Here is a 26,255-nt window from a genome sequence, read left to right on the forward strand (position 1 = left end):
TATGGAATCATGGAGTAACCAAAAAGGGTTGAACAAATCTTCAAAGTAGCCTTGATGACAGCTTTGCACACTCTAGGCATTCTCTCAACCAGCTTCTATAGGAATGCTTTTCCAACAGTCTTGAAGGAGTTCCCACATATCCTGAGCACTTGGCTGCTTTTCCTTCACGCTGTGGTCCAACTTATCCCGAACCATCTCAATCGGGTGATTGTGGAGTCCAGGTCATCTGATGCAGCACTCCATCACTCTCCTCCTTGGTCAAATAGCCCTTACACTGCCTGGAGGTATGTTTGGGTCATTGTCCTGTTGAAAAACAAATGTTAGTCCCACTAAGCACAAACCAGATGGGATGGCATATCGCTGCAGAATGCTATGGTAATCATGCTGGTTAAGTGTTCCTTGAATTCTAAATAATTCACTGACAGTCACCAGCAAAGCACCATCACACCACCTCCTCCATGCTTCACAGTGGGAACCACACATGCGAAGATCATCCGTCCACCTACTCTGCGTCTCACAAAGACCCTACGGTTGGAACAAAAAATCTCAAATTTGGACTCATTAGACCAAAGGACACATTTCCACCAGTCTAATGTCCATTGCTCATGTTTCTTGGCCCAAGCAAGTCCTCTTCTTATTGGTGTCCTGAAGTCGTGGTTTCTTTGCAACAATTTGACCAGTATGGCCTGATTTACGCAGTGTCCTTTGAACAGTTGATGTTGAGATGTCTTACACTTATTTGGGCTGCAATCTGAGGTGCAGTTAACTCTAATGAACTGATCCTCTGCAGCATAGGTAACTCGGGGTCTTCCGTTCCTGTGGCGGTCCTCATGAAAGCCAGTTTCATCATAGCGCTTGATGGTTTTTCAACTGCACTTGAAGAAACGTGTCAAGGCAAAGGGTGGCTACTTTGAAGAATCTCAACTATAAAATATATTTTAATATAACACTTTTTTGGTAAATACATGATTCCTTATGTTATTTCATAGTTTCAATGTCTTCACTATTATTGTACAATGTAGAAACAAGTCCAAATACAGAAAAACCCTGAAATGAGTGTCAACTTTTGACTGGTACTGTATAAAAATAAATACCTTTTCTTTTTACATAAGTATTCAGACCCTTTGCTATGAGACTCGAAATTGAGCTCAGGTGCATCTAGTTTCCATTGATCACCCTTGATGTTTCTACAACTTATTTGGAGTCCATCTGTGGTAAATTCAATTGATTGGACATGATTTGGAAAGGCACATACATGTCTATATAAGGTCCCACAGTTGACAGTGCACGTCAGAGCAAAAACCAAGCCATGAGGTCGAAGGATTTGTCCGTAGAGCTCAGAGACAAGATTGTGTCGAGGCACAGATCTAAAGGTTTCCAAGGACACAGTGGCCTCCTACCATTCTTAAAGGGAAGACGTTTGGAACCACCAAGATTCTTCCTAGAGCTGGCCATGCTGAAAATTACATGCCTCTGTCATCTTATTAATTGGGAGAACTTGCACAATTGGTGGCTGACTAAATACTTTTTTGCCCCACTGTATCTGGAGAGACCTGAAAATAGCTGTGCATTGACGCTCCCCATCCAACCTGACAGAGCTTTAGAGGATCTGCAGAGAAGAATGGGAGAAACTCCCCAAATACAGGTGTGCTATAGAGTGAATGCACTCTATAGCTACAGGCTATGGATCATTTGATTGAGACCACACTAAACACTTGATATTTCGTGTCCTGCGAGAATCAGAGATGAGGGGCGGCATCGATCATGTGTGTACTGTATCACGCCTAATAAAGCAACTCATTCTAAAACACTGAAAAATATAGACATTTTATCAATTACAATTTACATGGCCCTCTCCTGGACTAGATTTAAAAAATACTAATCCCTCCCCTTCACTGAAATTGAAAAAGCATGATCCTCCTCCATTTTCCTCCAGATAATTATTCTGTACATTTTTATCCATCCCTAATTCAAATGCCTGTATCGCAAGATTTGAGGTTATAAAAAATAAATAATTATAATTTGTCTGCTTGTTCTCATGTCGTCTTTCAGGTGTTCTTCGTTCCTTTTGCTGTGGCTGTGCACCTTTTCATTTACACACAGACAACAAGCTCCTCCCCCTGCCACTCAGAACAACAAACATGAAAGATCACTTCTTCCTCTTTGACAAGAAGTGTTTTCAACTCGCTCTTTGCGTTTGAGGTTTGGTCCAACAGAATGGGTCATATGGACACTGAAACACATTGAGACATTATTGTACTGTAATAGAGCAGAAGAACCTTTCTAACAATACCCTTTTTCCTGTCTCAACTCCTCACATTTTGCGAAGAGCAGACACTACTGAAACAGGAGTATCAATATACATTCTGGAAAATGAATGCTCAGTTTCTGTCACGTGCTCCATTGACGTACCATGTACCGTTAACAGCATTTTAGCCACAGACTGTTATACTAGCTGTCTAATCTGTATATGAGTATACAAAGCAATTATATAGAAGTAAGATAGGCCACTTGATTTCAATATCTGAAGAAAGCGGACAGGCCATCGTTCTCTTCTTTTGGAGACTGACAGAGAAGGGTGTGTTCATAACAATTCAACTGTTCTACCTTGGTAACTTGGATCTATTTGCTAGCTTTCTAGATTTTAAATATACTCAACTAAAATTTAAACGCAACATGTAAAGTGTTGGTCCCATTTTTCATGAGCTGAAATAAAATATCCGAGAAATGTTCCATACGCACAAAAAGCTTTCTCTCAAATTTTGTGCACAAATTTGTCTACATCCCTGTTAGTCAGCATTTGTCCTTCGCTAAGTTAATTTAGATTTGACATTTTAGTCATTTAGCAGATGCTCTTATCCAGAGCAATTTACAGTTAGTGCATTCATCTTAAGATTGCTAGGTGAGAACCACATATCACAGGCATAGAAAGAAAATGTTTCCCCAATAAAGTAGCTATCAGTAAAGTCAGAGCTAGAAGGGAGAGTGGGGTGGAGGGGAGTCAAGTTTAAGTGCTGGTTAAAGGGGGGAGGGGGTCGAGGTGAGGAGGAGGATTATTTACGATACTGTTTGAAGAGGTAGGGAAGATGTTTGAAGATGTGCAGGGACTCATCTGTCCTAGCATCAGGGGGAAGTTTGTTCCACCATTTGGTGTGGGTGGGTGCTGAGGAGAATTTCTATCTGTAATAACGCTCTTTGTTGGGGAAAAACTCATTCTCATTGACTGGGCGTGGCTCCCCAGTGGGTGGACCTGGCTCTCAAGAGGTTGGGCCCATGCCCACCCATGGCTGCGCCCATGCCCACTCATGTGATATCCATAGATTAGGGCCTGATAACCTTCTATGAACTGTAGCACAGTAAAATCTTTTAAATTGTTGCATTTTATACTTTTGTTTAGTGTATATAAAAATTAGCTGGCTACTACCCAACACTTGAGTTGGTGCTTGAGAGATTGTTCATGTTCTGGAACGCCTGCTACAAGAAGTAGGTCATTATTGTTTGTTTTCTATAATGCCTGCTTCAAGAAGTAGGTCATTATTGTTAATTTTCTATAAATCCTCCTACAAGAAGTAGGTCATTATTGTTAATTTTCTATAACGCCTGCTCCAAGAAGTAGGTCAATATTAGTGATTGTGCATTTTGCATGGTTCTGGTTAAATGTGTGAATGTTAACAAACTAAAAAAGATGTATTTTTATCAAATAATTGCATTATTATTGTGTCTTATGATTGTGGAAGGCTTATATTTAGCCTAGGTATAATTTCACAAGCCCTGAATTAGATTATTCCTGACTGTTTGAAATGTAGTGTATTTGACCTTTAACTGTACAACAAAGCATATTTAGAGAACATGTAGATTTCCTCTCCTTCCAGACTCACATTAAGCATCTCCAATCCAAGTTAAATCTAGAATCGGCTTCCTATTTCACAACAAAGCCTCCTTCACTCATGCTGCCAAACTTACCCTCGTAAAACTGACTATCCTACCAATCCTTGACTTCGGTGAGTATTTTACACCATTTTAAAGATAAAAGTCTCCTTAATCCAGCCGCAGTGTCTGATTTCAAAAAGGCTTTACAGCGAAAGCACCACAAACGATTATGTTAGGTCACCACCAAGTCACAGAAAAACACAGCCATTTTTCCAGCCAAAGAGAGGAGTCACAAAAAGCACAAATAGAGATCAAATTAATCACTAACCTTTGATGATATTCATCAGATGACACTCATAGGACTTCATGTTACACAATACACATGTTTTGTTTGATAAAGTGCATATTTATATCAAAAATCTAATTTTACATTGGCGCGTTACATTCAGTAGTTCTAAAACATGCAGTGATTTTGCAGAGAGCCACATCAATTTACAGAAATACTCAACATGAATGTTGATGAAAATACAAGTGTTATACATGGAATTAGAGATATACTTCTCCTTAATGCAACCGCTGTGTCAGATTAAAAAAAAACTTGATGGAAAAAGCACACCATGCAATAATCTGAGTACAGCGTTCAGACAATAAAGCAGCCCAAAAAATATCTGCCATATTGTGTAGTCAACATTAGTCAGAAATAGCATTATAAATATTCACTTACCTTTGAGGATCTTCATCAGATTGCACTCCCAAGAATCGCAGTTTCACAATACATGATTTGTTCGATAAAGTTCATCATTTATGTACAAATAGCTTCTTTTGTTAGGGCGTTTGGTAAACAAATGCAAACGCGCGTTCAGGTCCAGCCGAACGTCGGACGAAAAGTTAAAAAAGTTATATAACAGGTCGTAGAAACATGTCAAACTAAGTATAGAATCAATATTTAGGATGTTTTTATCATAAATGTTCAATAATGTTCCAACTGGAGAATTCCTATGTCTGTAGAAAAGCAATGGAACGAGAGCTAACTCTCTTGTGACCGCGCGTCACGAGCCTGTGGCACTCTGCCAGACACCTGGCTCAATCCCCTCTCATTCTCTCCCCCTTCATAGTAGAAGCCTCAAACAAAGTTCTAAAGGCTGTTGGCATCTAGTGGAAGCCTTAGGAATTGCAATATGACCCCATTTACACTGTATATTGGAATGGCAAAGAGTTGAAAAACTACAAACCTCAGATTTCCCACTTCCTGGTTGGATTTTTCTCAGGTTTTCACCTGCCATATGAGTTTTGTTATACTCACAGACATTATTTAAACAGTTTTACAAACTTCAGAGTGTTTTCTATCCAATACTACTAATAATATGCATATATTAGCATCTGCCTATAGGCCTACCTGTTTGACAGACAAAACTACTATCTCTTTTTTCTTAAATAGGAAGAAATATGCTCCAACACAAAGCCCTCTTGCTTTTAGTAAAGTCTAATTAAAATGAAGATTGTTCAAATTAATTTGCCTACTTTCAGCAACATGAGCTGTCAATTTCCGATTGATGGTGCAGTGACTGCTGCTTCAGGTTTGAGCACCCCAATGCAAGTTACCTGAAATCTGCCTTATTGTGAGGTCAATAACTCTGATGGTAAATACATCATGAGCAAGAAACAAATTGTTTTTAATCAAATCAATTACGCTAGAAGCAAGCTATAAATGTTTTACCTCAGATCTTACTCTTCATCTTTGCGCTCTCCTTCTCAAACTGAACAGGACACAGGCTATAGTCTAGTCCGCGCATAAGAGAGTGTGGATTTTTTCGGAAGAAGCCTTTGACATTCCTCATGAACTGCCACGGTAGACCTAAACAGCACAGCTAATGGTTAAGCAGCACACAAACAAGTTTTTGATCAGCAAGAGTAGAGCAGGCCGGGACTCATGGTTGTAATATCCAGTGCAGTGTGAAATACAGTCTAGTTTAATTTACACCATCCCTACAGCTGTCTTAGAAATATAACTTTGATGTGCTTCTCCAGGCATGCACTTCGTAGCCTACAGTGCATTTGGGAAGTATTCAGACCCCTTAACTTTTTCCACATTTTGTTACGTTAAAGCCTTATTCTAAAATGGATAAAAACAATTCCTCATCAATCTACACACACTACTCCATAATGACAAAGCGAAAAGAGGTTTTTAGAAATGTTTGCAAATGTACAGTACCAGTCAAAAGTTTGGACACTTACTCATTCAAGGGTTTTTCTATATTTGTACTATTTTCTACATTGTAGAATAATAGTGAATAAGTCAAAACTATGAAATAACAAATATGGAATCATGGAGTAACCAAAAAGGGTTGAACAAATCTTCAAAGTAGCCTTGATGACAGCTTTGCACACTCTAGGCATTCTCTCAACCAGCTTCTATAGGAATGCTTTTCCAACAGTCTTGAAGGAGTTCCCACATATCCTGAGCACTTGGCTGCTTTTCCTTCACGCTGTGGTCCAACTTATCCCGAACCATCTCAATCGGGTGATTGTGGAGTCCAGGTCATCTGATGCAGCACTCCATCACTCTCCTCCTTGGTCAAATAGCCCTTACACTGCCTGGAGGTATGTTTGGGTCATTGTCCTGTTGAAAAACAAATGTTAGTCCCACTAAGCACAAACCAGATGGGATGGCATATCGCTGCAGAATGCTATGGTAATCATGCTGGTTAAGTGTTCCTTGAATTCTAAATAATTCACTGACAGTCACCAGCAAAGCACCATCACACCACCTCCTCCATGCTTCACAGTGGGAACCACACATGCGAAGATCATCCGTCCACCTACTCTGCGTCTCACAAAGACCCTACGGTTGGAACAAAAAATCTCAAATTTGGACTCATTAGACCAAAGGACACATTTCCACCAGTCTAATGTCCATTGCTCATGTTTCTTGGCCCAAGCAAGTCCTCTTCTTATTGGTGTCCTGAAGTCGTGGTTTCTTTGCAACAATTTGACCAGTATGGCCTGATTTACGCAGTGTCCTTTGAACAGTTGATGTTGAGATGTCTTACACTTATTTGGGCTGCAATCTGAGGTGCAGTTAACTCTAATGAACTGATCCTCTGCAGCATAGGTAACTCGGGGTCTTCCGTTCCTGTGGCGGTCCTCATGAAAGCCAGTTTCATCATAGCGCTTGATGGTTTTTCAACTGCACTTGAAGAAACGTGTCAAGGCAAAGGGTGGCTACTTTGAAGAATCTCAACTATAAAATATATTTTAATATAACACTTTTTTGGTAAATACATGATTCCTTATGTTATTTCATAGTTTCAATGTCTTCACTATTATTGTACAATGTAGAAACAAGTCCAAATACAGAAAAACCCTGAAATGAGTGTCAACTTTTGACTGGTACTGTATAAAAATAAATACCTTTTCTTTTTACATAAGTATTCAGACCCTTTGCTATGAGACTCGAAATTGAGCTCAGGTGCATCTAGTTTCCATTGATCACCCTTGATGTTTCTACAACTTATTTGGAGTCCATCTGTGGTAAATTCAATTGATTGGACATGATTTGGAAAGGCACATACATGTCTATATAAGGTCCCACAGTTGACAGTGCACGTCAGAGCAAAAACCAAGCCATGAGGTCGAAGGATTTGTCCGTAGAGCTCAGAGACAAGATTGTGTCGAGGCACAGATCTAAAGGTTTCCAAGGACACAGTGGCCTCCTACCATTCTTAAAGGGAAGACGTTTGGAACCACCAAGATTCTTCCTAGAGCTGGCCATGCTGAAAATTACATGCCTCTGTCATCTTATTAATTGGGAGAACTTGCACAATTGGTGGCTGACTAAATACTTTTTTGCCCCACTGTATCTGGAGAGACCTGAAAATAGCTGTGCATTGACGCTCCCCATCCAACCTGACAGAGCTTTAGAGGATCTGCAGAGAAGAATGGGAGAAACTCCCCAAATACAGGTGTGCTATAGAGTGAATGCACTCTATAGCTACAGGCTATGGATCATTTGATTGAGACCACACTAAACACTTGATATTTCGTGTCCTGCGAGAATCAGAGATGAGGGGCGGCATCGATCATGTGTGTACTGTATCACGCCTAATAAAGCAACTCATTCTAAAACACTGAAAAATATAGACATTTTATCAATTACAATTTACATGGCCCTCTCCTGGACTAGATTAAAAAAATACTAATCCCTCCCCTTCACTGAAATTGAAAAAGCATGATCCTCCTCCATTTTCCTCCAGATAATTATTCTGTACATTTTTATCCATCCCTAATTCAAATGCCTGTATCGCAAGATTTGAGGTTATAAAAAATAAATAATTATAATTTGTCTGCTTGTTCTCATGTCGTCTTTCAGGTGTTCTTCGTTCCTTTTGCTGTGGCTGTGCACCTTTTCATTTACACACAGACAACAAGCTCCTCCCCCTGCCACTCAGAACAACAAACATGAAAGATCACTTCTTCCTCTTTGACAAGAAGTGTTTTCAACTCGCTCTTTGCGTTTGAGGTTTGGTCCAACAGAATGGGTCATATGGACACTGAAACACATTGAGACATTATTGTACTGTAATAGAGCAGAAGAACCTTTCTAACAATACCCTTTTTCCTGTCTCAACTCCTCACATTTTGCGAAGAGCAGACACTACTGAAACAGGAGTATCAATATACATTCTGGAAAATGAATGCTCAGTTTCTGTCACGTGCTCCATTGACGTACCATGTACCGTTAACAGCATTTTAGCCACAGACTGTTATACTAGCTGTCTAATCTGTATATGAGTATACAAAGCAATTATATAGAAGTAAGATAGGCCACTTGATTTCAATATCTGAAGAAAGCGGACAGGCCATCGTTCTCTTCTTTTGGAGACTGACAGAGAAGGGTGTGTTCATAACAATTCAACTGTTCTACCTTGGTTTGCTAGCTTTCTAGATTTTAAATATACTCAACTAAAATTTAAACGCAACATGTAAAGTGTTGGTCCCATTTTTCATGAGCTGAAATAAAATATCCGAGAAATGTTCCATACGCACAAAAAGCTTTCTCTCAAATTTTGTGCACAAATTTGTCTACATCCCTGTTAGTCAGCATTTGTCCTTCGCTAAGTTAATTTAGATTTGACATTTTAGTCATTTAGCAGATGCTCTTATCCAGAGCAATTTACAGTTAGTGCATTCATCTTAAGATTGCTAGGTGAGAACCACATATCACAGGCATAGAAAGAAAATGTTTCCCCAATAAAGTAGCTATCAGTAAAGTCAGAGCTAGAAGGGAGAGTGGGGTGGAGGGGAGTCAAGTTTAAGTGCTGGTTAAAGGGGGGAGGGGGTCGAGGTGAGGAGGAGGATTATTTACGATACTGTTTGAAGAGGTAGGGAAGATGTTTGAAGATGTGCAGGGACTCATCTGTCCTAGCATCAGGGGGAAGTTTGTTCCACCATTTGGTGTGGGTGGGTGCTGAGGAGAATTTCTATCTGTAATAACGCTCTTTGTTGGGGAAAAACTCATTCTCATTGACTGGGCGTGGCTCCCCAGTGGGTGGACCTGGCTCTCAAGAGGTTGGGCCCATGCCCACCCATGGCTGCGCCCATGCCCACTCATGTGATATCCATAGATTAGGGCCTGATAACCTTCTATGAACTGTAACACAGTAAAATCTTTTAAATTGTTGCATTTTATACTTTTGTTTAGTGTATATAAAAATTAGCTGGCTACTACCCAACACTTGAGTTGGTGCTTGAGAGATTGTTCATGTTCTGGAACGCCTGCTACAAGAAGTAGGTCATTATTGTTTGTTTTCTATAATGCCTGCTTCAAGAAGTAGGTCATTATTGTTAATTTTCTATAAATCCTCCTACAAGAAGTAGGTCATTATTGTTAATTTTCTATAACGCCTGCTCCAAGAAGTAGGTCAATATTAGTGATTGTGCATTTTGCATGGTTCTGGTTAAATGTGTGAATGTTAACAAACTAAAAAAGATGTATTTTTATCAAATAATTGCATTATTATTGTGTCTTATGATTGTGGAAGGCTTATATTTAGCCTAGGTATAATTTCACAAGCCCTGAATTAGATTATTCCTGACTGTTTGAAATGTAGTGTATTTGACCTTTAACTGTACAACAAAGCATATTTAGAGAACATGTAGATTTCCTCTCCTTCCAGACTCACATTAAGCATCTCCAATCCAAGTTAAATCTAGAATCGGCTTCCTATTTCACAACAAAGCCTCCTTCACTCATGCTGCCAAACTTACCCTCGTAAAACTGACTATCCTACCAATCCTTGACTTCGGTGATATAATTTACAAAATAGCCTCCAACACTCTACTCAGCAAATTGGATGCAGTCTATCACAGTGCCATCCGTTTTGTCACCAAAGCCCCATATACCACCACTGCGACCTGAATGCTCTTGTTGGCTGGCCCTCGCTACATATTCATTGCCAAACCCACTGGCTCCAGGTCATCTATACGTCTTTGCTAGGTATAGCTCCGCCTTATCTCAGCTCACTGGTCACCATAGCAACACCCACCGGAAGCATGAGCGCCAGCAAGTATATTTCACTGGTCATCCCCAAAGCCAACACCTCTTTGGCTGCCTTTCCTTCCAGTTCTCTGTTGCCAATGACTGTAACGAATTGCAAAAATTACTATAGTTGGAGGCTTATATCTCCCTCACTAACTTTAAGCATCAGTTGTCATTGCAGCTTACCGATCGCTGCAGCTCTACACAGCCCATCTGTAAATAGCCCATCCATCCAACTACCTACCTCATCCCCATATTGTTTTTGTTTATCTGCTCTTTTGTACACCATTATTTCTACTTGCACATCCTCATCTGCACATATCACTCCAGTGTAAATTGCTCAATTGTAATTACTTTGCAACTATTGGCCTATTTATTGCCTTACCTCCTTACTTCATTTGCACACACTGTATACAGATTTTTCTATTGTGTGATTGACTGTACGCTTGTTTATCCCTCTGTTGTTTTTGTCGCACTGTTTTGCTTTATCTTGGCCAGGTCACAGTTCTAAATGAGAACTTGTTCTCAACTGGCCTACCTGGTTAAATAAAGGTGAAATATATATATATATATATATCTTTTTTAAAGATGTGAATCACCCATACGTAAAAATAAAAAAAAAGAGGTATGATTTTTAGGACATATCGCCAAGCCCTAAGTAAACTCCTAACTTGCTTGCTTGTTAGATATATCAAACCTTTTGTACTTCCCAAAGAAAGGTTGGCCAATTGTGTGGTAAGTCCTCTAGTATATTCATCCTTTTCTTCACAGCCCTGTTTACTGTGTGAAAGTTGGCTGAAGGAGATAGAATGAGAAACAATGTACTTCTTTTCTTTCCCCATGAGGTAATGTCGCCTTTTGCTCTGCTCATTTTTCGCCAACATTTATTTCAGCTCCAAATGGCTCCTGGCTCCGAGATGTTTCTGGAACATAAATTCTAATAGGCGAGAGACAGCTAGAGCGAAAGAGACACAGAGCAAGAGGGAGAGAGAGGGAGAGAAAAAAGTGAGGGGGGCAACCATGCCATGGTGCATGTTGCCAGCTCTGTTTATCATGCAATAGTCCTCTGTTTGTTCCATCTTTACATGCAATCGAGCCACTGGTGCATGTTAGCCCTGGTTACCTACACTTGTCTCTGAAAGGCACCATTAGCCTGATTGATCCTCCCGTGTTTGGCAGCATGTACAGTACTTGTGCATTGCAGCCATTCTGTATTGTTTTTGCCTACGTGTTTTTACCCCAAATCATGAATTTGTAGTTAGTGAATCTCATCTTCGACTGTCTTCCAGGTATAATGAATCTTCTCAGCACAGCATAAAGATGATTGATAGGTGAGGCACTTAGACAAGCCATGGTGCTGGGATAAAGAGGGAGAGGAGAAATAAGACAAGCAGCGATAATGGGAGGATTGCGCCATAATCATTGCATTGACTGTTGATGTGCTGCACGTTGAAGAGGCAGGCGTATCAGAGAGTATGCACTTTGGTCTTAATTGCACCTTTGGGCACCTTTCAGCAAGGATGTATAGACCCAGGCCTACATTTCATTAGATATCAGGTAAGGTTGGTACATGTTTAGCCTACCAGCCGCCAACAGAGTTAATCTAGATAAGGTGTCTATAAGGGGTTGGGGAGGCCGCTCAATTTACTTTTTTTCTCTGCTACGATGTAACTGCAATAATAAAATTGTTACTCATTCAAGGGTTTTTATTTGTACTATTTTCTACATTGTAGAATAATAGTGAAGACATCAAAACTTACACATATGGAATAATGTAGTAAGCAAAAAAGTGTTGAACAAATCAAAATATATTTTATATTTGATTTTTCAAATAGCCGCCCTATGCCTTGATAACCGCTTTGCACACTCTTGGCATTCTCTCAACCAGCTTCATGAGGTAGTCACTTGGAATGCATTTCAATTAACTTGTGTGCCTTGTTAATTGAATTTGTGGAATTTATCAAATCAAATTTAATTTGTCACATACACATGGTTAGCAGATGTTAAATGCGAGTGTAGCGAAATGCTTGTGTTTCTAGTGCAGTAATATCTAACAAGTTATCTAACAATTCCCCAACAACTACCTAATACCCACAAATATAAGGGGGGAATGAGAATATGTACATGTAAGTATATGGATGAGCGATGGCCCGAGTGGCAATAGATAGAATAAAATACAGTATATACATGTGATATGAGTATGTAAGATATGTAAACATTATTAAAGTGGCATTATTTAGAGTGGCATTGTATAAAGTAACTAGTAATCCATTTATTAGTGTCCAGTGATTGGATCTCAATTTTGCAGCAGCCTCTCTCAGTTAGGGATCGCTGTTTAGCAGTCTGATGGCCTTGAGATAGAAGCTGTTTTTCAGTCGCTCGGTCCCAGCTTTGATGCACCTGTACTGACCCCGCCTTCTGGATGGTTGCGGTGTGAACAGGCAGTGGCTCGGATGGTTGATGTCCTTAATGATCTTTTTGGCCTTCCTGTGACATAGGGTACTGTGGGTGTCATGGAGGGCAGGCAGTTTGCCCCCGGTGATGCGTTGTGCAGACCGCACCACCCTCTGGAGAGCCTTGCAGTTGCCATACCAGGCTGTGACACAGGATCCTCCCGATTGTGCATCTGTAAAAGTTTATCAGGGTTTTAGGTGACAAGCCAAATTTCTTCAGCCTCCTGAGGTTGAAGAGGCGCTGTTGCGAGTTTCTGCCTATAAGACGGTAGGAGCAAGATGGCGTCGTGGTCGAATTTGCCAAATGGAGGGCGGGGGAGGGCCGTGTATGCATCGTGGAAGTTAGAGTAGCAGTGGTCGAGGGTGTTGCCCATGCGCCATATGCTGGTAGAATTTAGGTAGCCTTGTTTTCAAATTTTCTTTGTTAAAATCCCCAGCTACAATAAATGCAGCCTCCGGATGTATGGTTTCCAGTTTGCATATATTCCAGTGAAGTTCCTTGATGGCCGTCTTGGTGTCTGCTTGAGGGGGAATGTACACAGCTGTGACTATAACTGACAATAATTCTCTTGGTAGGTAAAATGGACGTATTGGATTGTAAGGAATTCTAGGTCGGGTAAGCAGCAGGGCTTGAATTCCTGTATGTTATGATACACCCCCACCCTTCCTCTTCCCAGAGAGGTGTTTATCTCTGTCGGTGCGATGCATGGAGAAGCTCGGTGGCTGAACCAATTCCGACAGCATATCCCAAGTGAGCCATGTTTCCGTGAAACAGAAAATGTTACAATCTTTGATGTCTCTCTGGAAGGCAACCCTTGCTCAAATATCATCTACCTTGTTGTCAAGAGACTGGACATTGTCTATTCATATACTTGGGAGCGGTGGGTGACGTGCACGTCTACGGAGCCTGACCAGCTGACCTGTTCCTCTGCCCCTTCTGCGGTGCCGTTGTTTTGGGTTGACTACTGGAGTTAGATTCATTGTCCTGGGTGGTGGTCCGAACAGAGGATCCACTTCTGGAAAGTCGTATTCCTGGTCCTAATGTTGGTAAGTTGATGTTGCTCTTATATCCAACAGTTCTTCCCAGCTGTATGTAATAGGACTTAAGACTTCCTGGGGTAATAATGTAAGAAAGAATTCCTTGAAAAACTAAGTATTCGAAGCGAGGTGAACATCTCTGTCGACGCCATCATACAACTTTCTGCTGCAGAGGATGAGTTCATCAGAGTTACCAACCTCAGAAATTGCAGCCCAAATAAATGCTTCACAGAGTTCAAGTAACAGACACATCTTAACATCAACTGTTCAGAGGAGACTGCGTGAATCAGGCCTTCATGGTCGAATTGCTGCAAAGAAACCATTACTAAATTAAACCAATAAGAAGAAGAGACTTGCTTGGGCCAAGAAACGTGAGCAATGGACATTAGACCGGTGGAAATTAGTCCTTTGGTCTGGAGTCCAAATTGGAGATTTTTTTGGTTCCAACCACTTTGTGAGATGCCGTAAAGCATGGAGGTGCTACAGTGTGGGGGTGCTTTACTGGTGACACTGTCTCTGATTTATTTAGAATTCAAGGCACACTTAACCAGCATGGCTACCACAGCATGCTGAATCCTATCTGGTTTGGGCTTAGTGGGACTATCAATTGTTTTTTAACAGGACAATGACCCAACACATCTCCAGGCTGTGTAAGGACTATTTTACCAAGAAGAAGAGTGATGGGAGTGCTGCATCAGATGACCTGGCCTCTACAATTCCCGACCTCAACCAAATTGAGATGGTTTGGGATGAGTTGGACCGCGGAGTGAAGGAAAAGCAGCCAACAAGTGCTCAGCATATGTGGGAACTCCTTCAAGACTGTTGGAAAAGCATTCCAGGTGAAGCTGGTTGAGAGAATTCCAGGCTTGTGCAAAGCTGTCATCAAGACAATGGGTGGCTACTTTAAAGAATCTCAAATCTAAAATATATATTGATTTGTTTAACACTTTTTTGGTTACTACATCATTCCAAATATGTTATTTCATAGTTTTGATGTCTTCAATATTATTCTACAATGTAGAAAATAGTAAAAATAAAGAAAACCCCTTGAACTTTTGACTGGTACTGCATGTCTTTTTCAAGTTGTATGTGTGCTTGTTTTTAAAATAGTCAAATTAATTAATAAACTAATCATGATACTTGGTCAATTGAGCGGGCTCTATGATACTCTATTCTGAGAGGTTTATTTAAACTCATTTATTTGAAACTAGTGTGAAATTTCTTCTATTTGAGATTTGATTTAATATAGTTTATCAAACATTTAATCGGCCATAACACATCTGATAGCATGATTCATTATGTGCCATCGACAGCTAGAACTCTGATTTGGTTAGTTAACTCTGGCAATTATTTAGCTGGGCCCACTCCAAATTAGAACACTGATATGCTTCTGGTCTCCATAGCAACTTCCTGTACTTTTTTCCCGAAGTCTTGTTTGTCATTTTTCATTTATTATTTTTTGTTTGCTGTCACGTCGTACCAAAATGAGTTAATTACAGCTGCGGACGGGTGGTATACTGCGCGAGATGACAGGAGGTCTCTGATGATGCCTGATGGATTAGCATGGCTGTTTATTTTAGCGCCCAAAGTGTTTATTTTATTTTAATTCCTAAGGCATTGATGCTTGCTGTAATTATTTAATGACTGTGCTGTACCACGCTGTGTCAGTAAGCACATTTCCCATCCGTTTTTTAAATCTTTTGAGCATTTTGGTAAACAATCATGGTTGCTACCTGGACTACAAATACCCCCCCCCCTTTTTTTCTTCTTCCTGATTGGCATTGACTGCTAATGATGTGTGAGGGTGTGGGAAGTCCATGACACAGGAGCAGAGAGCATGCTATGGCTATTGCTAATGAGATTCTTAATTGCCAATGCCCTTCAACCCTTTGAGTTCCAAATCAGGAATCTATGAAGCCATCTTTGACGAATGTCCATTGGAGGCCTAAGGCTAATAGTTAGCGCTTGATAAAAAGGAAACAATGAGTTTGTTATACGGTACGAGTCAAAAGTTTGGACACACCGACTCATTCAAGGGTTTTTCTTTATTTTTACTATATTCTACATTTTAGAATATTAGTGAAGACATCACAACTATGAAATAACATATTTGGAATGATGTAGTAACCAAAAAAGTGTTAAACAAATCAAAATATATTTTATGTTTGAGATTCTTTAAAGTAGCCACCCTTTGCCTTGATGACAGCTTTGCACACTCTTGGTATTCTCTCAACCAGCTTCACAAGGAATGCTATTCCAATAGTCGTGAAAGAGTTCCCACGTATGCTGAGCACTTGTTGGCTGCTTTTCCCTCACTCTGCGGTCCAACTCATCCCACACCATCTCAATTTAGGACTCAAGAGTGGCGCAGCAGTCGAAGGAACTGCATCTCAGTGCTAGAGGCATCACTACAGACATCCAGGGATCGAACCAGGGTATCACAACTGGCCGTGATCGGGGCGTCCCATAGGGCGGCGCACAATTGGCTCAGCTGTCACTGTAAAATAAGAATATGATCTTAACTGACTTGCCTAGTTAAATAATAATAAATAAATAAAAATTGGGTTGAAGTTGGGAGATTGTAGAGGCCAGGTCATCAGATCTAGCACACCATCACTCTCCTTCTTGGCCAATTACCCTTTACACAGCTTGGAGACGTTTTTGGTCAATGTCCTTTTGAAAAATAAATTATACTCCTATTAAGCGCAAAGCAGATGGGATGGCGTATCGCTGCAGAATGCTGTTGTAGCCATGGTGGTTAGGCGTGCCTCGAATTCTATATGAATCACTGACAGTGTCACTATCAAAGCGTCCCCACACCATCACACCACCTCCTCCATGCTTCAGTGTGGGAACCACACATGCAGAGATCATCCATTCACCTACTCTGCGTCTTACAAAGACTCATCATACCGAAGGACAGATTCCCACCGGTCTAATGTCCATTGCTCGTGTTTCTTGGCCCAAGCAAGTCTCTTTTTATTATTGGTGTCCTTTAGTAGTGGTTTCTTTGCAGCAATTCGACCAAGAAGGCCTGATTTACGCAGTCTCTTCTCAACAGTTGAGGATGTGTCTGTTACTTGAACTCTGAAGCATTTATTTGGGCTGCAATCTGAGGTGCAGTTAACTCTAATGATCTTATCCTCTGCAGCAGAGTTAACGTTGGGTCTTCCTTTCCTGTGGCGGTCCTCATGAGAGCCAGTTTCATCATAGCGCTTGACTGCGTTTTCCGGATTGACTGATCTTCATGTCTTAATTGTAATGCATTCCAGTTGGCTACCTCACGAAGCTGGTTGAGAGAAGGCCAAGCGTGTGCAAAGCTGTCAAGGCAAAGGGTGGCTACTTTGAAGAATCACAAATATAAAATATTTTGATTTGTTTAACACTTTTTTGGTTACTACATGATTCCATGTGTTATTTCATAGTTTTGATTTCTTCACTATTATTCTACAATGTAGATAATAATACAAATATAGAAAATCCCTGGAATGAGTAGGTGTCCAAGTCTTTTGACCATTTACTGTATATGTCTTCGTCTTAAAGAGGTGTTTTCTGGTCTTATCGGTGGCTCGGTTTTGTGTTCAGCAAGCAAGATGTTTCATCACCAGCTCATTCACTTCAGCTTTACAGTGGGATTGTCACTTTAATCTAATAAACAGAGAGTTAAGTAATCTTCTGGGCTTCTGTCAAGCTTTTGAGGGGCTAATACCAGGCTTTGATAGGCTTCGTCATTGAGGGAATGTGCTAAATGGCCCACTGAACCATGTTTTTTTTCCGATGAGGGACACATTTTCCTGGAGCGAGTCTTGTATACCTTTCATGGTGTTAATTTATTTGGGGCTAATTTTGCATTCTCGGCTAGTGCGACTGGGTGCGGAAAATGTCTGCAGCCTTTGTTCAATTCCACCCGACACAGGAGTTGTTTACCTTGAATTTCTAAGCAGTTAAGCTTGTTTTCCCTTTTTCTTGTTCTGCCCCATACTTTTCTTTGTGTTGAAGGGAGAGTGAGGAGACAAGAAAACGAAAGGTTGAGTGGAGTTTGACTTATAAGCTGACTGCAAGTCCGCCTTCTGGGAGGCTGGGTGGCAGCTCTAAACTTTGCCAAACTTCTCTCTCTCTGGTTCGCACTCTGGTTCTATCTCTGTCCATCTCTCTTTATCTCTCTCTGTTCTCTCCTAACATTGTTTTTTTGCCGTCTCTCAACCCTTGCTTAGCTGAGAATGTAGATATCTTCAGTTGAGTTATGACCTGTAAAGAGATCCATGATTCCACCAAGCAGTTGAGCAATGAATGCTTGTCTTTTTAAAACTAGCTCTTTTAGTATTTGTCAAGTAGGGATCTTCAATTGAAGAAGCTCCCATTTTTATGGGGGCAGGTAGTCTAGGTCTTAGAGCGTTAGGCCAGTAACCATAAGGTCGCTGGTTCAAATGCCCGAGCAGACAAGGTGAAAAATCTGTCCATGTGCCTTTCAGGAAGGCACTTAACCCAAATTTACTTGAGGGGCACTGTACTACTCTGGCTGACCCTGTGAAACAACACCTTTCAATGCACCTATCTCTGGTGTATGTTACACTAAAACATTATTTATTTTATTATATTCTCTGAGTGGCCTGCCTGCAATCTCATACTGTATACCCACTCTACCTGTCCTATTCTCCTCACACAAATTTTTAAAGAGTTGGACAGATGAAAGAAGGTTACTCAGTATGCCTAGTACTCGGGTGAGTTGTTTTCATATCAGTGCAGAAGAAGGAAAGTAAACAAAGAGAGGAAGCCACTTTAGATTGGGGAGCACGTCTTCTCTACCCTTGTTTGCATTCTCATAAACCCCAGTTTTTTTCTGGACAGCCACTATATCCTCTGTGGCCTCTTCTCACTATGCGATAATGGAAAGTCTTCGGACAGTTTGAAGTGAGAAATAAGGAGAGGGGGAGTGCGAAGGGAAAAAAACGGGAGAGCTATCCATCAACGGCACAATCGGAGGCTGGGATCCTTCGTTCAGATAAGGACTGTTTAGAAAGATGGACGGCCATTGTCAGCGCACAGCATCATCCAAAAAGGCTTAAATGAAATCTAAAGATTCTCAGCGGTGGCTTGAATTACCTCTGTAATAACTGCAATAAGGCCCAGGCTAAACCTAGTTCAAGGATGATTATAGTGGCAGTTCCCAGCGTTATTATTACAGATTGTAAACATTAGCCTGCCCTAACCTCTTCAGCTCAGGGCCTGCCGGGAGAGGGAGAGTTGTGGTGGGGGGTTGAGGAGAATACCATAGGTCAGGGATCACCAACCAAATTTAGCCGATTTTTTTTCTTTTTCTTGAGTGGATGGTTGGAGACATAATTACAAATAATTAGTAAACAGCAAATTGACCTCATGAAGCACTAACCTTGCTTACATTTGTATACGATCACGTGTCTCTCTATTATGTATGGAATACTTGGGAATAGATTTCTTAAATTAAAATCACTTGGAACTGATTTCCTGGTGTTTTTACAGTCTATGTCCAACAATGAAAATAAAAAAATCTCTGAAAACTTGGCTGGCCAAATAAAACCACCGCCAGTTGGGGAACCCTGCCATAGATAGTAGAGGGGGGATGTGGCTGTGTTCTTGAGGTTCAGTTCTCAGGGCTTCATGTCCATTGGCAATTGGGCTCCTGAATGGCACAGCGGTCTAAGGCACTGCATCTCAGTGCAAGAGGCGTCACTACGGTCACTGTCACTACAGTCCCTGGTTTGAATCCAGCCTGTATCACATCCGGCCGTGATTGGGAGTCCCATAAGGCGGCATGCAATTGGCCCAGCGTCGTCTGGGTTTGGCTGGGGTAGGCCATCATTGTAAATAAGAATTTGTTCTTAACTGACTTGGTGTCCATGTCCTTTCCAAATACTTCCCATGGTTATTTTCACCAGTCAGACATGGGGTTAATAGCAGCCTTTTCTACCAGATTTGAAATGACACATTGTTGCCACGTAAGTTAGGCAATGCTGCTTAGGCGTACACCCCCTTACCCAGGTAGAGACATTGCTCCTGGTGGTTTTCTATGGGGCATAACGTATCTTCATAAAGGTATGCCAAGTTGCGTTGAGATCTGCGTTGAGATAGCCAAACTGTAATTGGCTATCTCAGGTTAAAACAATGTTTCTAAGGAATACCACAGTCTGATGTAATATTACAGGTCAATATTACCGACAGGGAATCAATGGCTGAAGTTGTCCAGATAGCTGCATCAATCTAATCACTTCATTAGTGATACGGTCGTATGGAAACTCAAGCTTGGATTGGATGCGAATAAAGCTGCCATACAACACATACATTTGTTGTGTTTAAGATAGACAAACTTTTTCTTGTCTTTTATTAATTCTGATTTGCAGTTCTCTCTCTTATATAAAGACAGGGAAATCTAGCCTGCGATGGAATAAAAGGGCTTTTATTCTGACCTCTCATATTGACAGTCTATTTATGTCTCCGGCAGAACTCATTTCAGCCTCAGTTTCCTGCTGAGAATAAATGAAGCTTCTGGAGGACCCTCGCTGTGTCTCTGGAACTAGCCTGAGTATTCTGTTCTTAAGTGCAGAAATTGGCAACAGTTCCCCCTCGCTAAGTACACCACACATTCAGTGAGACTTCCTTCTGCCAGCCGAGTCAATTTGGTCAATAGATGCTTTTAATTCCTTTTCCAGCATGCTTTGACAGGAGGGCCCAATGAGGCGGACCTGGCGATTTGTGAAGCCTGAAGGGACTCTCTCAGTGCTGATGTCATCGTCCATGTTAACCGTGTGTGGCCCAAATGACCCATGTTGACGCCGCTGGTCTTACCTCCGGTTTCAACACTTCAAACTGATTTGAGCATTGAGTGAGCTCAGCCTCTTAGATCATATAGCCTACAGTACTATAATGTTTTCAAAAGCCTAGTCCTGCCAATGACCTTGGGCATAGCTGTCATATCTCCTGTCACATCGTGTCACAGTCCAGGTCATCTATTTTAGGCTTTGCGTAGTTGGTAGGAAACTTCATAATTTCAGGTCAAGTAAGCCTACATCAAGAGGTTTCTTAATGTTGTTCTATCCCTTCATCATTAGGTCCTTACTTGCTCCAAACAAACTGATCAGCTGGACAGGAATCATAAAGGGCAGGTTGTTTTGCTGGAGGGATCATAGCTAGCCAGTAACTTTGCTCAAATACCAACCCACTGGACGAATGCCCTGAGCATAACAGCACAGCCAATTTGGACTGTTCTGGGGCGAAAATGAGGATTGTTGGTAGGCCTATATTCCTCCTCACTACAGCCGACAGTACCTGTCAGCCCACGCCCGTCAAGAGCTGCCTGGCGATGTCGAGACGGGTTTTATTTCAAAATGAGAATCGATGGTTGTTCTGACGGCCTGCAATTAGTGTCATCTCCGTGTCAAGGTCTGAGCCTGTCCCTCCAACAGAACAGCCTAATTACTCATTAGCAGCACATTTTTACCTTTTATAATCTCACGTCATAAAGGCTCTACCTTTTAATCTAGTTCAGGGGGAGGGCTGTCTGTCGGTGATTGTTAGCGTTAGCTGCCCCGCTCCGAAGCTCTATTACCTTTATGCCAATGATGAATTTATGAAATACCGCAGCCCAAGTGCACCGTCTCTCAATATCATGGGGTCAAAAGCCTCCCCCCAGCCCATTTCTTTGTCTCCTTATTTAATTTCCTGGCCGGCTAGGGCCTTGATTAATGCTTTGCAATGCCAGAGTTGGTCATCTGCTTTCTTTTTTTCTATTTTTTTTAAGATTCGTAGTGTGCCACCTGCTCCTCTGTTTTTCGAAGGGGAATGTTTTGATTGTAATGATGGTTTTTATTGCATGCTTTTCATTTTCATTCTGGTATATGATGAGAAGTTTAATATATGAGGCTGAGTGATGGTTATAACCTTGGAGCTCTCATAACGTGGGGAATTGACACCCCCAGCACCTGTTGAATATAGGCTGAATGATGGTTATAGCCGCGAAGCTCTCATAACGTGGGGGATTGATACCCCCCAGCGCCTGTTGAATATACCCTGAGTGATGGTTATAGCCTCGGAGCTTTCATAACGTGGGGCATTGACACGGGACATTGTTCAATTCTGGATGAATAAATGCCAGCAGGAGCCTATTGTTTAGTAAACTATACTCAAAATTCTTCCATCACGGTATCCAAAACCCCATGGCTCATAGGTAATGACAAGGCTGCTTTTTCATTTCTGTTACCACTTACACAATTTTTAAAGAAGAAGACCTACTGTTGCTTGGCATTTTGTTGAAATTGAATAGTGGAGAGATCTTTTTTTTTACCCCCCCGGGGTACGCTCAAAGCTGTCGGGGGTAGGCCAAATAAAAATGTGATTCACATTTAAAACATAATACAAAAATTACAGTTCTTCACATTTTCAAACAGTACATTTATATTTTCCAACTGAGCTTGAGTTTTTTTTCTCTCACCTGACTAGCCTCGTTTCTCTGCCCAAAATTAAATTAAACCATCTAGTGTTCAGCGAAATAACACAATGTCAAATACAGGAAACCTTCACGCAGACATTTGGAAACGAAACATGACAATTTGAAAAATAAGCCACAGGAGTTTTTTGAGCGAGAATAAAGACAACTTTCAAGTAGTAAGACAAATAAACTCAGCAAAAAAAGAAACGTCCCTTTTTCAGGACCCTGTCTTTCAAAGATAATTCATTAAAATCCAAATAACTTCACAGACCTGTGGAACGGTCGTTAAGACACTACCAGCTTACAGACGATAGGCAATTAAGGTCAGTTATGAAAACCTGGGACACTAAGGAGGCCTTTCTACTGACTCTGGAAAAACACCAAAAGGAAGATGCCCAGGGTCCCTGCTCATCTGTGTGAATGTGCCTTAGGCATGCTGCAAGGAGGCATGAGGACTGCAGATGTGGCCAGGGCAATACATTGCGATGTCCGTACAGTGAGACGCCTAAGACAGCGCTACAGGGAGACAGGACGGGCAGTTGATCGTCCTCTCCGTGGCAGACCACGTGTAACAACACCTGCACAGGATCGGTACATCCAGACATCACACCTGCATCACACCTGCAGGTACAGGATGGCAACAACAACTGCCCGAGTTACACCAGGAACGCACAATCCCTCCATCAGTGCTCAGACTGTCCGCAATAGGCTGAGAGAGGCTGGACTGAAGGCTTGTAGGCCTGTTGTACGGCAGGTCCTCTTCAGACACCACCGACAACAACGTTGCCTATGGGCACAAACTCACCGTTGCTGGACCACACAGGACTGGCAAAAAGTGCTCTTCACTGACGAGTTGCGGTTTTGTCTCACCAGTGGTGATGGTTGGATTCGTGTTTGTCGTCAAAGGAATGAGTGTTACACCGAGGCCTGTACTCTGGAGTGGGATCAATTTGGTTGTAGGTGGAGGGTCCGTCATGGTCTAGGGAGGTGTGTTATAGTATCATCGGACTGAGCTTGTCATTGCAGGCAATCTCAACGCTGTGCATTACAGGGAAGACATCCTCCTCCCTCATGTGATACCCTTCCTGCAGGCTCATCCTGACATGACCCTCCAGCATGACAATGCCACCAGCGATACTGCTCATTATGTGAGTGATTTCCTGCAGGACAGGAATGTCAGTGTTCTGCCATGGCCAGTGAAGAGCCCAGATCTCAATCCCATTGAGCATGTCTGGGGCCTGTTGGATCAGAGGGTGAGGGCTAGGGCCATTCCGCGAACTTGCAGGTGTCCGGGAACTTGCAGGTGCCTTGGTGGAAGAGTGGGGTAACATCTCACAGCAAGAACTGGCAAATCTGGTGCAGTCCATGAGGAGGAGATGCACTGCAATACTTGCAACTGGTGGCCACACCAGATACTGACTGTTACTTTTGATTTTGACCCCCCCCCCTTTGTTCAGAGACACATGATTCAATTTCTGTTAGTCACATGTCTGTGGAACTTGTTCAGTTTATGTCTGTTGAATCTTATGTTCATACAAATATTTACACGTTACATTTTCTGAAAATAAACGCAGTTGACAGTTTGCGGAGTTTATAAAAGCAACAGATACCATTAATAAGAAGGGGCTAGAAGTGTATTTCTTATATGGTGAGTTACTTAGTGGCTAGAACAGGCAAGCCCCATTCTTTTGTGGAGGACTTAATTCTTCCTGCTGCTGCGGATATGGCTGGGACAATGCTGGGGTAAAAGGCCCAAAAAAACTATGCAGACAATGCCTTCATCAAACACTGTTTCACGACGCATCAGTGACATGGCAGGAGATGTTTTGAAACGGTTACTGCTTCGCATACCAGCTAGTGAATTATATGCGTTACAGCTTGATGAGTCAACAGACGTGGCGGGCCTGGCACAGCTCCTGGTATATGTTGATTGGGGGGTCAATTAAGGAAGACCTCTTCTTCTGCAAACCACTGGAAACCAGGACAACATGAGATGATTTAAAAAAAGTTCTGGACAGCTTTGTGACATCAAATGTACTTTGGTGATCAAGACGTGTTGCTATCTGTACTGATGGCACAAAAGCCATGACAGGGAGACATAGTGGAGTGGTAACGCACGTGCAAGCAGTTGCTCCCGATGCCACTTGGGTACACTGCTGCATCCACCGAGAGGCTTTTGCTGCCAAGGGTATGCCTGACAGCTTCAAAGACGTTGACCCTGTTGCTAGAGGGGGTACACAGTTGGAGGTTGAATGTTTGAAGGGGTAAAAGACTATTAAAAGTTGGGAACCACTGCTAAACGAATGGTATCCTTTCAGTTAAGCGTACTAGTGCTTCACTGGTCTACTGGATGTTGATGCTGTTGCTATGCAACCTCTTGCTAGCTTGTTAGCATAACATATTACTAGCTAGACATTTAGACTTCGTGTGTATTCTTAAATTCAATCTGGAGTGCCAGAGTGCCCCCTGGGTGTTCATAAATTGAGGGTTGTCAGATTGTCCGTTTGTAAATTCAGAGCATTTAGCTCCTCGGAGTGTTCAGAGCGCACACCGGATGCTCTGGTCGAAGAGTAGGCTTGATTTGAGAGTTCTGACCTTACAACAGTAGTCAGGCATCCAAGCTAACTGGCTAACGTTGGCTAGCTTGCTAGCTACTTCCAGACACACATAAGAGAACACCTCACTTTGACCATTTTACTTACCCTAGCAGCGATGGTTAGGCAGTTTTCATGTTATCCAGAGCGTTGGTGACAAACTGTGCTGCTGTCAACAATTTAATTCCGCTTTTTGCAGATGTTTACTGATACCGGTTATATTCCATGGGTGTTGAGCGTTCGTAAATTCTTCACTTTTTCTGCGCTCTGGTACACTCAGACGAGAGTGCTCTGAAATCAGAGTAGATAGCCAGAGCGAATTTACGAAAGCACCTAAATGTCCATTGACAACACCACTTAGCTAAGCTAAGTATGACTGTAATAAGTCAAACGTTGGTTAGTAGCCAACTAACGTTAGGTAGCTAGCTAACATACCGGTACATACTGCTGTAATAATATGCTAGGTGGTTTGTAAGGAACAAATTGTCAGCCAACATAACATGTAAGGTAATTTATTTGAAAAGTCATTGCTCAACGTTGCTGTCATAATTATTTAAAGCTATGAATTGTTGGTCTTTGGCTGCATATTTTCTGCCATTTTCTTCAAATCTGAAAATGATGTAAAGCCACACCATTTTTTGAAGAATTGCATTATGGGCCCTAAAAGCATGGAAATAGTGTCCACTGCTTGTATATTTTGTATTTTGGCTTGTACGACATCCAGAACTTTTGTTGTACTAACTATATCCATACTATGACCAATAAGCATACTATATACTTAATTTACATCACAAATAGTATTATTAGTGCGGTTAGTATGAGTATTCAAACACAGCTCATGTCTTTTTGTTTCTACCCCAATGTTGGAGAGGAGAGTGAGATGCTAATCCTTTCCTTGCCTGGGAAGGTATCCTTATAATTTTTGGGAAGCAAAGCATTATAAATATAAAATTACTTGAGTTGTTAGCAGGATAAGAGGCTGACATTCAGCACATGGGGTGCATTAATACACTCCATGTTTCTCCTGACAGCTCTCTCTTTCTTCCTGCTTTGTGGGGAAATAGGCCAAATTTAATTTCTCTCTCCGGGGTCAGACGCTGAATATCTTGACTTCAGAGGGGCGGTCACAAATGGCAACATGAAGGTCTCCCTCACTTTCCTTCTATAAAACACCCAAACCGGAGGAGAGAGCCAGCCAGGGAACTTTTAATAGATCCAATAAACAGAAACACGTTGGTTACAAGCGAGCCAAGCCCTTGAGCTGGCCCTTCCATCGGCTTTAAAGCCCATGTCAAGGATAA

The 26,255-nt window shown here is 41.7% G+C and overlaps 1 protein-coding gene and 1 pseudogene across 4 annotated transcripts in view; both read left to right on the forward strand.

Moving 5' to 3' along the window:
- LOC109873029 (cell adhesion molecule 1) overlaps positions 1 to 26,255 on the forward strand; it is a 517,469-nt gene that overhangs the window by 146,376 nt on the left and 344,838 nt on the right. The window lies entirely within an intron of this gene.
- LOC116358198 (uncharacterized) lies at positions 18,203 to 18,260 on the forward strand (annotated as a pseudogene).

The sequence above is a fragment of the Oncorhynchus kisutch genome, linkage group LG28 (assembly GCF_002021735.2).
Source record: "Oncorhynchus kisutch isolate 150728-3 linkage group LG28, Okis_V2, whole genome shotgun sequence".
NCBI lineage: Eukaryota > Metazoa > Chordata > Actinopteri > Salmoniformes > Salmonidae > Oncorhynchus > Oncorhynchus kisutch.